Source organism: Protopterus annectens, chromosome 2.part1, assembly GCF_019279795.1.
Source record: "Protopterus annectens isolate FY-2018-M chromosome 2.part1, PAN1.0, whole genome shotgun sequence".
NCBI lineage: Eukaryota > Metazoa > Chordata > Ceratodontiformes > Protopteridae > Protopterus > Protopterus annectens.
The window spans coordinates 1,575,768,090-1,575,780,183 of record NC_056729.1 but is presented as its reverse complement, the minus strand read 5'-3'; the positions used below and the strand labels follow the sequence as shown (position 1 = coordinate 1,575,780,183).

At 43.6% G+C, this 12,094-nt stretch overlaps 1 protein-coding gene across 3 annotated transcripts in view; it reads left to right on the top strand.

Moving 5' to 3' along the window:
* ACOT7 (acyl-CoA thioesterase 7) overlaps window positions 1-12,094 on the top strand; it is a 2,743,423-nt gene that overhangs the window by 1,169,382 nt on the left and 1,561,947 nt on the right. The gene's annotated exons all lie outside the window — the stretch shown is intronic.

Here is a 12,094-nt window from a genome sequence, read left to right as displayed (position 1 = left end):
TAGGGACTACCTTGTGCACAGATGAATTAACTGTAGCACATGCACCCCAGAGCAAAATGCTCTTGAGTATAGAGGCACAGTTTGCACCAACAATTTAGAAAGAGGATACAGAAGATATGCAATTTGCATTTTCACTTTTTGACCAAGGTTACCATTTTACTTGACTAAGGTTACCATTTTGTTACAGGACCTAAACTGGGACACTTGAGGGCTGGCCCGGGAAGCCAGGTCTGCAGTGCCATTCCTCCAGCTCCCCATGGGAGAGGACAGCCATATCATCTTACACTGGGGCAGGCATGTTGGCCTCCCATCCTTCACAAGGCACTGTGGGGATGTCACTCTGTAAATAGCACCACTCAGGAGGCAAGAGCCCACATGCCAGGAGGCTTGAAGTGAAGCACATTCGTCGGAGCCTGGCACCATGGGTGAGAGTCTGAGGTGTGCCGTAAAAAGTGCAGAGATGGGGGGACCCAGGGCCATCTCCCCTGCGAGTTTGAAAGCCCTAGGTGCAAGGCAAAGTGGAGAACCGGTGTCACAGAAGTCTGGATGAGGGACTGTCTGAGGCTTCGTAGCTCAGCAGAGTTCCATGAGGCTGGGAAGATCCCCTGAGAGGCTCCAAAAGCACACATGACCCTGCATGATTTGGCAGCAGTTAGTAGATATGTAACCCTGTAAAAGAACTCTCTCTCCTGGGTAAAAGTGGAACCCCAGAGGGGGTCAGTCCTGATGGAAGTCTGGAAGAGAAAGAGAGGTGGAAAGTGACTGGCACAGGACAGCTCTCACCTGGGTGAGGGGTTACGGACCATGCCCCATCTGGGAAGGAAGTCTGGAAGGGGGAGAGAGTCAGATAGTGGCAGGGCTGGCCGGGCTCCTGCCTGGGTGAGAGGAGTCAGGCAAAGCTCCCCACAATGGAAATCCTTAAGGGAGCTCTAGGGCAGACAGCAGCGGGGCTTGGAGAGCTCCAGCTTGGGTGAGAGGGGTCAAGCATAGCCCCCCATGATGGAAGTCCTTAAGGGAGCAACTGGCAGACAGTGGTGGGGCCTGGAGAGCTCCTGGCTGGGTGAGTGGGGTCAGGCAGAGCTCCCCATGATGGAAGTCCTTGAGGAAGCACCAGGGTGGATGGCACAGGGGCCTGGAGAGCTCCCGCTGGGGTGAAGGCATCCAACTTCACCACATAACCAACAGCATCCTTGAAAAATCTCAAAGTCCCCAGAGCTGCTCTGGATGGGAAAGCAGGGGGACTTTGAAGCCTTCATGAGAGTGGATCTGCCTCTCAGAGGCCGAGGGGAGCTCTGGAGGAGTGGACGGGATTAGAGGGAAGCTCCCCTGAGAGGGTCCGAGGGCATGAGCGATCCGGCATGATTTGTCAGCCTGCAGTAGACATGCAGTTGGTGGAGTCCCCTGACATGGGGGGCTGTGGCTGGGGAAGGTCTCTTGGCCAGGTAGAAGGGGAGGACTGTAGGGTTTGGCCCTAAAAGAAGTCAGCACGGGAGCGCCAGGCAGATGGGTGTAGGGCCTGGAGAGGTCTTGCCTGGGTGAGTGGGGTCAAGCAGAAACCCCCCCCCCCACGATGGAAGCCCTTGAAGGATTGACTGACTGATGTCAGCAGGGCCAGGAAGGCTCCTGCCAGGGCAAAGGCATCTGAACTTACCACACCCAATGGCATCCCCGAAAAATCGCAAAGTCCCCAGAGCTGCTTAGGATGGGAAAGTAGGGGGGCTGGCCACCCTGGGAAGCCAAATCACCATTTAGACTAAGCGGTCTAAACTGGGACATTTCTATGCCCCCAAAGGCAATGTTTGGGATTCCGGGACAGAGACTACCAAGCTGGGACTGTCCTGGGAAAAACTGGGACCGTTGGTCACCTTGTTTTTGACGCTACAGTGCACAGGATTTACAGATAAAGTGTGGGACTTACTGAGTTCCAGAACTAAAATTCTCTAGGTATGTTGTCACTAAGGAGTGTTCACTGAGAAGAATGTCCAGTGTTTTTCACTCTATTAAACTACTCAGTAGGCGTAATAATCAGATGATCTTTTAGTTTGTGCATACAATTAAACTGGTAAAACACTTTTTGTGTGTTCAATATTCTGTTGTACTTAAAATCCTACTTTATATGCCTGTTTGTCTCATTTAGTTAACTATTCTTGTTTAGCCAAGCAACTGAAATGCATTTCCCTTGTATATATTTTACATTTCTTATTATACTTGCGGTATTGTTTGTTGTTCCTCAGTGTCACATTTCTCTTGTAAATATTTTATACTTCCATATGTAATTATCAAATTATTTATTGTTCCTTAGAATCTGGGTTGTGACTGAAAAGGATCAGTAAACCAACTCCCCCAACTCTGTTGTCAAATAAAATATAATAAAATAAACAACAATATATGCTATGTTAAAGAATGCAAACAGCTTAGCTATATTATTACAAAATCCTCCTTACCCTTGCTATTTTTATAGATTCTATTTAATAATGCAGTCCTTAAGGCAAGGGCACCTATAAAATGATATTGCTATCCATTGTCCTGAGATGCTTCTGAAATGAGCAATGTGTGTGTCTGTATGTATGTGTGTATGTGAATATATGGGGGGAACCATAGGTGGAGGCTTGTCCTGGGGCACCTAGGAAAGGAATAGAAGTAAATATTAGAACTTGTCTTATGAAACAGAAGTAAAACAGATAAATTAAAGAATCTTCTACTGATGAGATTATGCAGGTACAAATAAAATAGAAAAAGTTTCTACATTTCACTTCTAGCAATGCGACAGGTAAAGTACACAGCATGTATGAGTAGCAAATAATGTGATCAGCAGGTATACACAGAAATTATGCAAGATCATATCAGCTGTATAGTGTAAACAGCACTAAGTAAATGTGCAAAGAGCTAGCCAGCCCCCGTGGTTTAGAGGGATAAAGTCTTAACTGTGTCCGTGATGACCCCATTTAGACTAGGAGCTTAGGCACTGAAAGATCTGACACAGAGGGTGGGAGAAGAACTGGTAATCCTTATCTTGCATACCATATGTGGGGAAGGGGGGGTCTGATGATCCAGAACTGGACTTATATTTGCATTAGTGGTATGGTGCATTGCAAAGCATGGACAGTATCTGTGGAAGCACAGATGCATCCACAGAAGTATTATGTACAAGTAAAAACAAGTGCATGGATGTAAGGGCTAAACCCAAAAATCTTGCTCTTTGGTGCAGCTGCTGAGAGCACTCTGACTTTTGACTTTCTTGAGGGTCCAAATGGGCCATATAGCTCCTGACCATGGGAGAACAAGAAGTTTAGATGTTTGAAATTGGTATTGTCCCCAAATAAATTAATAACTGTGTAGAAAGTTTGTATTGCTAATTAGTTTTTTTATAATTGTTTGCTTAAAGGTTACATTTCTAATTGGTCTTTTAAGATTGTCTGCTTTCATAGTTGAATGCACACATATTGAAGCAACCATGACTGTTGAGTGGTTATCTGTTTATTGTTATTTATTTATTAATATTTGATGACTGGGTAGGAGCCGATTTTCAGCAGAGGCCCGGGGAGAAAAACTCCAAATTATTACAAAACATTTTAAGGACATTAATTTTACCATCATTAAGAATAATACAAAAAACATCTACAGTTTAAATAATTATACCACAGTAGACATAATATGAAAACATTGGTTAAGAATAGATGTAAGTTGCATGATAATGATTTAATATAGACATTTTAGCCAGTTTATAGAGAAATTAAAAGGTAAGTTAGTATAATGCAAACAGGAATTGTTGTATATAGTGAGAGAAACGCAGGATTATAGTTTATTTAGAAAAAAAAACAGTGGAGAAAAATTGATAGAAGTAAGAAAGTGAATGAAGAAGGGAGCGTAAGGAGATGTAATGTATGAATCGGTGTTTGTTCACATTTCGGGATTTGGTTTATCCAGGTGTTGAGCAAGAACCAGAGACAGCTTTTGGCCAAGTCATTTTCATATTCCTAAATAGATATTGTATTTCTTTAGTTTTTGTATTGTTAAATGGGGTATATATTAGTTCGCTGAAAACACTATCCAGTGAACATTCATTTATCAACCATCATTCAGCGAAAATCACTTTTGCGATTCGCTGAATACTGCCAGGGCAAAGACATAGTTGGCCAAGTATACAACTTTGCCCTTTTCTCTACTGTAGTGCGATCTCGGAGCTGGTGTATATAGTTGGGGGGTGGGTTCGATTTACCTAGATGTGGGTCCATTGTGTTACAGGGCAAGTATTTCTTTGTCCTGGGAGTATTTAGTGAATCACGGAAGTGATTTTCGCTGAATGACCGTCAATGAATGCATGTTCACTGGAAAGTGTTTTCAGTGAACTAATATAGACCTGTTAAATGCTGCCTCTAAGAATTTATAGTGTTTTGATATTCACTTTTATCCAATTATGTTTCCTACTTATGTGTCTTCAGCTATTTGAGTTACTTGTTTTATATTGCTGTAGCCCACCATACCATACAGAACATACCTTTTGAATTGTAGTTTTCCTCCTTTCCCATTTTGATTTTATTTTACTTTGTTGCTACAGTTTGTAATATCCTACAGGAGGATCAATTTAGACTAGTTCTATTGTGGTGCACTTGGCTTGACTGTCACTTTAACATTTAATGGGGTAGCAGCTTGCCCCAAACATTGTGCTTGCTGCAGTTTTAGTATGGGTAACTTTAACTTTAGACTAGGTAGTGCTTGTGGATGTAGACATTGATTTGGGGCAACTGTTCCTATCTGGAAGGGTAAACTTAATTTTTTGAGAATGTAAAACATTCTTTGCATTTGTTCTAAGTTAAAGGTGGGTAGGGGTTCGGAAAATCTTATAAATTTTTCTTTTTGTTTGAGTGGTTTCATCTAAGCAAAAAGTCGTATAACATAGGATGTTCTTCTATTTTCACTGTTGCAGTCATCACACTTGGGTTATCTGCCTGCAGGTAGCCCTCAGTCGGCCCGAATACCAGAGACTTAGTATTTCTGCATTGAATGCTGTTGCTCCAGGACTAACGTCAGGTTGTCATGAATATAAAAACAGGCAGGCGACGTCATTACATCAGTTTTTCTTGCCGAGGAGCCTAAAGCAGAAGTAGTTCACAAGTGCAGTTTGGCCGCTACCTGAATTTTTGTTTACGAATTTAATAATCCTGAAGTCTTCTAAAGCTAAGTACCCAGTTGGGGATCCTTTTTTCTTGCTCTAACCGATGTCAGAAGAAGTTAACAATTGTATTGCCTCTGGAAAGCAAATACCTCACAGAGATTTTCATTCTTACTGCATCATCTGTTTAGGCCCAGACCACAAAATACCTCGCTGTCGGATATGTGCCTCATTTAAAGCCCAAACCATTCATCGTCGGGCTCTCTTTGTCGCTAAATTATTTCGCTCTCGATTTCTGTATTCTGAAATGGCTTCAGTAAGCCATCCGACTACCGATATTCCGAAAAAATGTAAAGATAAAGACAGAGACAAACCGCATAGGTCCAAAATTGCCAACGATGCTTCTATTAAGCTAGTCGCCAGTCCGCCGGTACTCAGTGAGGTGCTTTTGCAGCCCCTGATGCCCACTTCAGTGGATTTGCAGGCCTCTACTGAGACCCATTCGGAGTCTGGTATGCCGCAAGACTCTTCTTCAACTATGAAACCTGCGGATGTCTCTACCTTGGATGGGGCTGGAGCTGCTGAGCAGGCTCCGGCTTCTGAGGCAGTTATTCGCTCAACTGATGTTCGACTCAAACCAACTTCTTTTTTAACCAAAACTACCGAGTTTCTTAGGCCCAGAGTATGCACTGTGCCTAGAAAACCGACGACCAAAGTGCATGCACCTGCTCCCATGCCACAAAAACAAATGATTAGAATGGATGAAGACCTTATTATGCTGATTAGGGGAAGTCATCCTTCCCCTGCTAAGAGACAGAGTCAAGTTCCCTTCAGCTTCTACAGACCAGGAGTCTGATGACTCTGAAATTTCTGATTATGAAGACATGCTCTTATCTGCTTATGAGGATTCAGGCGCAGCGGAATCCATTCCCTCTGCCTCTCCTCCAGAGGATTTTACTTTTGGTGAAACCTTGCATACCTTACGAGAGCATTTCCACTGGGAATGCCAAGACTATCCTCAGTCCAAAAAGAGACTCAAGAGAATTTCTAGAGTTGCCTCAAACAGGCCCTTGGCAATACCCCCTGTCCTGGATGTTGTGGATGATGTTTTTATGGAATCCAGTCTTACTCTTGACACTTTACCTCCTGCCCCTTGGAAACCAGACAGGTACTACAGAGTACCTGACACTCACAAATTTCTTTTCAAGAATCCTACTGCTGACCCAGATATAATTTCCCAGGGGCCTAAAGGTATCAAGGCTACTACAGCCAAGAATCCCACCCCCTTCGGACAGGGATTCCAGAGCTTTGGACAGATGGGGTAAGAAGGTATATACCTCTGAAACTTTTGCTATTAGGGCATTGAATTGTCAGTTTTCACATGCTGAAGTACCAGCAACATATTATGGAACTTATTAAACAAAAAGTGGCAGCATTTTCAGACTGTGCAGAAAATAAAGAATTGCTGGAGCTTATGCACTCAGCAAGCCAAGTTAGCAAACATACTTTGCAGTGTGGCTTTGATGCCCTACAAGCATCTTTCCGGGCAGCTGTCACTGGCTCTGTACTGAGAATACATGTTTGGCTGAAGGAGCAGACCTTGCCAGACCATGTCAAATCAAAGTTACTAGACTCTCCTTTGAATAAGGACTGTTTGTTTGGCATCAATGCAGAAGAGGTTCTTAAAAAGATGGAAGAAATAGCTAAGTGTAAACAGACTGTTAAAGAATTCTTACAAGTGCAACCCCCTTGATTCAGTAGGCATTGCCCTTCCAAACACTGGTCCTTTCCAGCCCCCTCCAGGTCTTCTCAAACCAGACCCAGGGGAAACAGACCACACAGGCTACAGTCTCAGGGTATGCAGAGATCTAAGCAATGGAGTGCCCCCACCCTTAAAGCAGGGAGTGGTAAGCCACCTCCTTATGGAAAAAGCTCACAATGACTTCTTTACTCCCCTCCCCAGCCCTGCCCAACTGCTTGTGCCCCTAGGAGGAAAACTTGCCTTTTATGCAAAAAACTGGATGTCCATCACTCAGGACAGGTGGGTCCTCAACATTGTATCCCAGGGGTACAAATTTTATTTCCATTCACTGCCAACCCCAAGCGGGTTTCCAGACCTTCCTCCAAGCCAGTGGGCAGAGGCTCAAAACCAATACTTTCCCTACTCAATATTAAAGCTATTCAGCCCGTTCCAGTAGAACAGAGGGTCATGGATTCTACTCCAGACACTTCCTGGTACCCAGGAAAGAGAGCTCTTGGTGCCCAATCCTGGATCTTTCCATTCTCAACACCTTCCTGGTGGTACCAAAATTCAAAATGCTTACCCTGCAACAGCTTCTTCCTATGCTAGCCAAGGATGCCTGGTTAGTCACCCTAGACTTAAAGGAAGCCTATCTACATATCCCCATAAGGGAATCATGCATGAAGCATCTACGTTTCAGGGCAGGGTCTGTGCATTGTCAGTTCTCTGCACTTCCCTTTGGCTTATCTACTGTGCCGAGAGTATTCACAAAATGCCTGGCTCCAGCCATTGCATACTGCAGGCAGAGAAATATCCAAATTTACCCGTACTTGGGCGACTGTCTGATTCAGGTGGACAATCAGGAATTGCTGCTGCAGCACCTGACATTTGTGAAAAACCTTCACACCTCCTTGGGGTACACCATAAACGAAAAGAAATCAAAACTGGTATCCAGTCAAAAGATTATATTCCTGGGTGCAAGCTTGGACACACCTTCCCAGATGGCATTCCTCACCTCAGAAAAACAGTCTATCTGACAGACTACTTCAAACAAATGCCCACCAGATCCCAGCTATCTGCAAGAAAAATACTGTAAGCCCTAGGGTTCATGGCCTCATGTATACTGCGGATTCCATATGCAAGACTGCATATGAGGAAACTCCAACAGTAATTAAAATGTCTTTGGTGCCAACATTCTCAGGACCTGGAAACAGTCATTCCTATCATACCCTGTCTAAGGACAGAGTTCCTCTGGTGGGCAGAAACATGCAACCACAACAAGGGATTGCCATTTACTCAACCCCAAGCTGCCCAGACTCTAATCACAGATGCATCAGACTATGCCTGGGGGGAACACATGGACGGAAAATGTATTCAGGGCTACTGGAGCCCAAGTCAAATTCATCTGCACATCAACAAGCAGGGGGGAACCCATTCCTACCCACTCTGCTGGCTAGCCATGGCCCTGTGGAACACGGCCTTGGACGTTCAAGTCCATCTGCAAGCTCAATTCCTGCCAGGCAAACAAAACTTACTGGCAGACAACTTAAACAGATATCTCCTAGACCCACATGAGTGGCAGTTGGAGCACAGCACCTTCAACCTTCTGATTCAGAAATGGGGGACCCCAGAGGTGGATCTCTCTCTCTCCCCCTACGACCACCAGCTCAGCAAATTCTGCACCAGGAATCCTCACAGCAGGGCCTGGAAAGTGGATGCCCTATCTTTTCAGTGGGTAAATCTCTCAATCTATGCCTTTACCCCTCTGCCCCTCCTTTCAAGAGTATAACTCAGGATAAAGCAGGACAGACCAAGGACAATTCTGATTGCCCTGGACTGGCCACGCCAGCACTGGTAGCTCCTCCTGTGCAGCCTGACATCGGTGCCACCCTGGCACTTACACCAGAATCCAGCCCTGCTCTCTCAGCAGGAGGGGACAGATTCTGCATCCACAACTGCAAACCCTAAATCTTGCAGCCTGGATTATTCCTTGAATTCTCCCCCAGCAGCCTTAAGCAAACAGGTGCTGGATGTCATTCTTGAAGCCAGAAGACCTAGTACAAGAAAATCCTATGCTGATAAGTGGAAAACGTTCTGCTCATGGATTCAGTCTAAAGGAGAGGACACAACACTGTCCTCTCTGCCTCTTATCCTGGATTACCTAGCAGATCTACTCCACAAAGGCCTGTCCTTCTCTTCCATTAAGATACATGCCTCAGCCATTTCTGCTCATTACAACACTGAGCCACTTCTCTTCTCGCACGCTCTTATCAAACGGTTCCTGAGAGGGGTAAACAACTTAAGGCCACCAAGGAGAGCACTCACCCCTGTTTGGGACCTTAACTTTGCACTGGTAAAGCTCACACTTCCCCCCTTTGAATCTGCTGCATCAGCAGAGTTAAAATTCCTCTCTTGAAAAACAGCCCTGCTTCTAGCCATCACTTCATCCCATCTGCCTATCTTTTCCAAATCTAGGGCAGGATTTGCTACAGCAGTCCTGCAAGCCATACTAGCCTGCCCTAACTTTTCTTGACTGCCTCCACCCATCTTCAGCTTTGGGAATCCACCCAAGTGTGATGACTGCAACAGTGAAACATAAAGAACATAGTACAGTTGTGTACACTTACCATAAATGTAGATGTTCGAGTGTATTCACTGTTGCAGTTCTGGTTTCCCTCCCTTCAACCCCCTGGTTTTCTCTCTGTCTCCTGTCTATGGCTATTACTAACCCCTTCTGGGGTATTGGTATTGCTACTGGTATTTACTTTATACTGGTGGTGTGTTCCCCACCATAACCTAGCTTCCTATTTGGGGGGCTCCTGACATTTGGGGCAAGAAAAACTGATGTAATGGTGTCGGCTGCCTGTTTTTATACCCCTGACGACCTGACAGTCATGGAGCAACAGCATCCGACACAGAAATGCTAAGTCTCTGGTATTCGGGCCGACTAAGGGCTACCTGCAGGCAGATAACCCAAATGTGATGACTGCAACAGTGAATACACTCGAACATCTATATTTATGGCATGTGTACACAACTGTACTTTCAGATGAAGATGAGAAGCAGCAGCTATTTGGAAGATCAGCCTGCCAAACATTAGTGTGTGCATGTAAGCCAAAAGGTGGAAATACTGTTATGTGTAATAGGTGGCAGTAATACCCTTCTGTCATAGCTACTCTGTCCATGTTATCATGGAATGTAAATTGTCTTACAGGTATAGACACAAAGCTAAGTGTATTAAATTATTTTAAGAAATATAGGATGCAGATAGCAATGTTTCAGAAAATAGATTTGGATAGAAATGTTAAAATGAAAAAAAAGGTTTCCACCACAATGAAAAGTTCACTGAGAAATTCTGTTAAAATGTAGGCTTTAACAAAACAAAGAAATAAAAAACGCAAATTGTGCTGTTCAAGTTGCAGGTCAAACAGGATAAGCTCTTTCAGTTAAAAAAAACTTCTTCAGATCCTAGTGTGTAGACCTGACTTACTGCTGTTAAATAAAGGTCCTTAATTGCTCAACCAGTCACATACAGCAATCAGATGCACGCCTTCCTTAAGCCTCCATTTCATTTCTTAATTAGGCTTCTCTCTTTCAAAATAGGTTTAATAGGAACTACTCTGTTGAGCCTTGGAAATAAATTAGCTCTGAGGTTCATGATCCATTTGCTTTCTTCCTTTTTAGTTTTGTCGACAATGTCTCCTTCACGGAGGTTAGTAGTCACATTTGATATAACCATAAAGCTAAATGAATGCCCTGGATTTTCAGACACATGTCCATATAGGACATTGGTTACCACTTTATTCTTGATGTCTAACAGGTGGCAAAGTATCCGTTCCTTAAACTTTCTATTGGTCTTTCCTACATAATAGGCTTGGCACAAATTACAAGTGCCAATGTATATAACATTCTTGGTGTTGCAGTTAGCAAAACCAGAGAACTTGTAGCATTTGTTAGTTACCGGATGAACAAAACTCTTGGAACATTTAATGTGGCTGCAAGCTTTGCAAGTTCCTAACCTATTTCTTCCTTCTGTACTCTGCTTGTTAGGTATTCATCATAGTTGCACAATAAATCCTTTAAGTTCTTCTTGTTTTTATAACCAAACTTAGGTGTTTCCCCTACTATTCTCTTAATTTTACTGTCAGCAGTTAAGACTGGCCAAAATTTCTTGATCGTTTCACGGACATCAAAGGAGTCAGTGCTGTAGGTCATCATGCATCTGAGACTGTTGCTGTTCCCACCTTTCTTCACATCACTCTGCTTATGTTTCAAGTAGTACGGTTGCCCTTTGTTGTATCGAATGGACATTGCTTTGCCTTTACTCATGACCAATTGTTTTTCATTACAGCCTCTTGAAGCAAAATTTTGAAAGAGTTTGTCTTGTTCCTGCAGAAAATCATCATAGTCAGTACAGAGCTTGGATATCCTCCTGGTCACTTGAATTTCAACAATATTCTGAAAAACATGTCTCGGGTGCATGCTGTTGTAGTATAGCATATGGTTCCTCCAATTTGGTTTCCTGAATATAGTGGTGCCAATTCCTTTGCTATTATTCATTGAAATTCTCATGTCTAAGAACTCAATCTCATTTGCTGACATTTTCACTTCGAATCTTAGAAAGCTAGTTGTACTTGTTAAATAGTTGAAATCATTTAGGCATTGCATACTGCCCTTCCATAGGAATATAACATCATCCACAAACCTATTGTAAAAGATGATGCATTCCTTCCATTCATTTTTCATATCTATTTCCCATTGCCTTTCCCATTCAGCTAGGACTATATTGGCATAGCTGTTTGCACAGGGGGTGCCCATGGCTGCCCCCCATTTCTGCCAATAGTAGCTCTCACCATAGAGGAACACATTGCTCTCCAGGACCAATTCCAGAAGCTGCATACTAGATTCACATCCATGTTTACTTCGAAATGAGAGGCAAAGTCCCTTACTGCTTGTATTCCTAATCGTTGGGTATGCAAGTGAATAAATTGTTGACATCCATCGTCACCAAAATGAGGTGGTCTGTGGAGCTTTCTTGCTCCATTCTTTCATACACTCTCTCCAGCAGATGACCAGTGTCCCTCAATACAGTATGTGCAAAAGGCAACAACTTCTTGAGTTCAGTTTCCACATAGATTGAAATGGGCTCAGTGAGCCATCCTCTTCCCAAATCTATCGGTCTCAGTGGGACGTCAACACTGTTCATATGAATCAACACTGCTCTTATGAATCTTTGGATA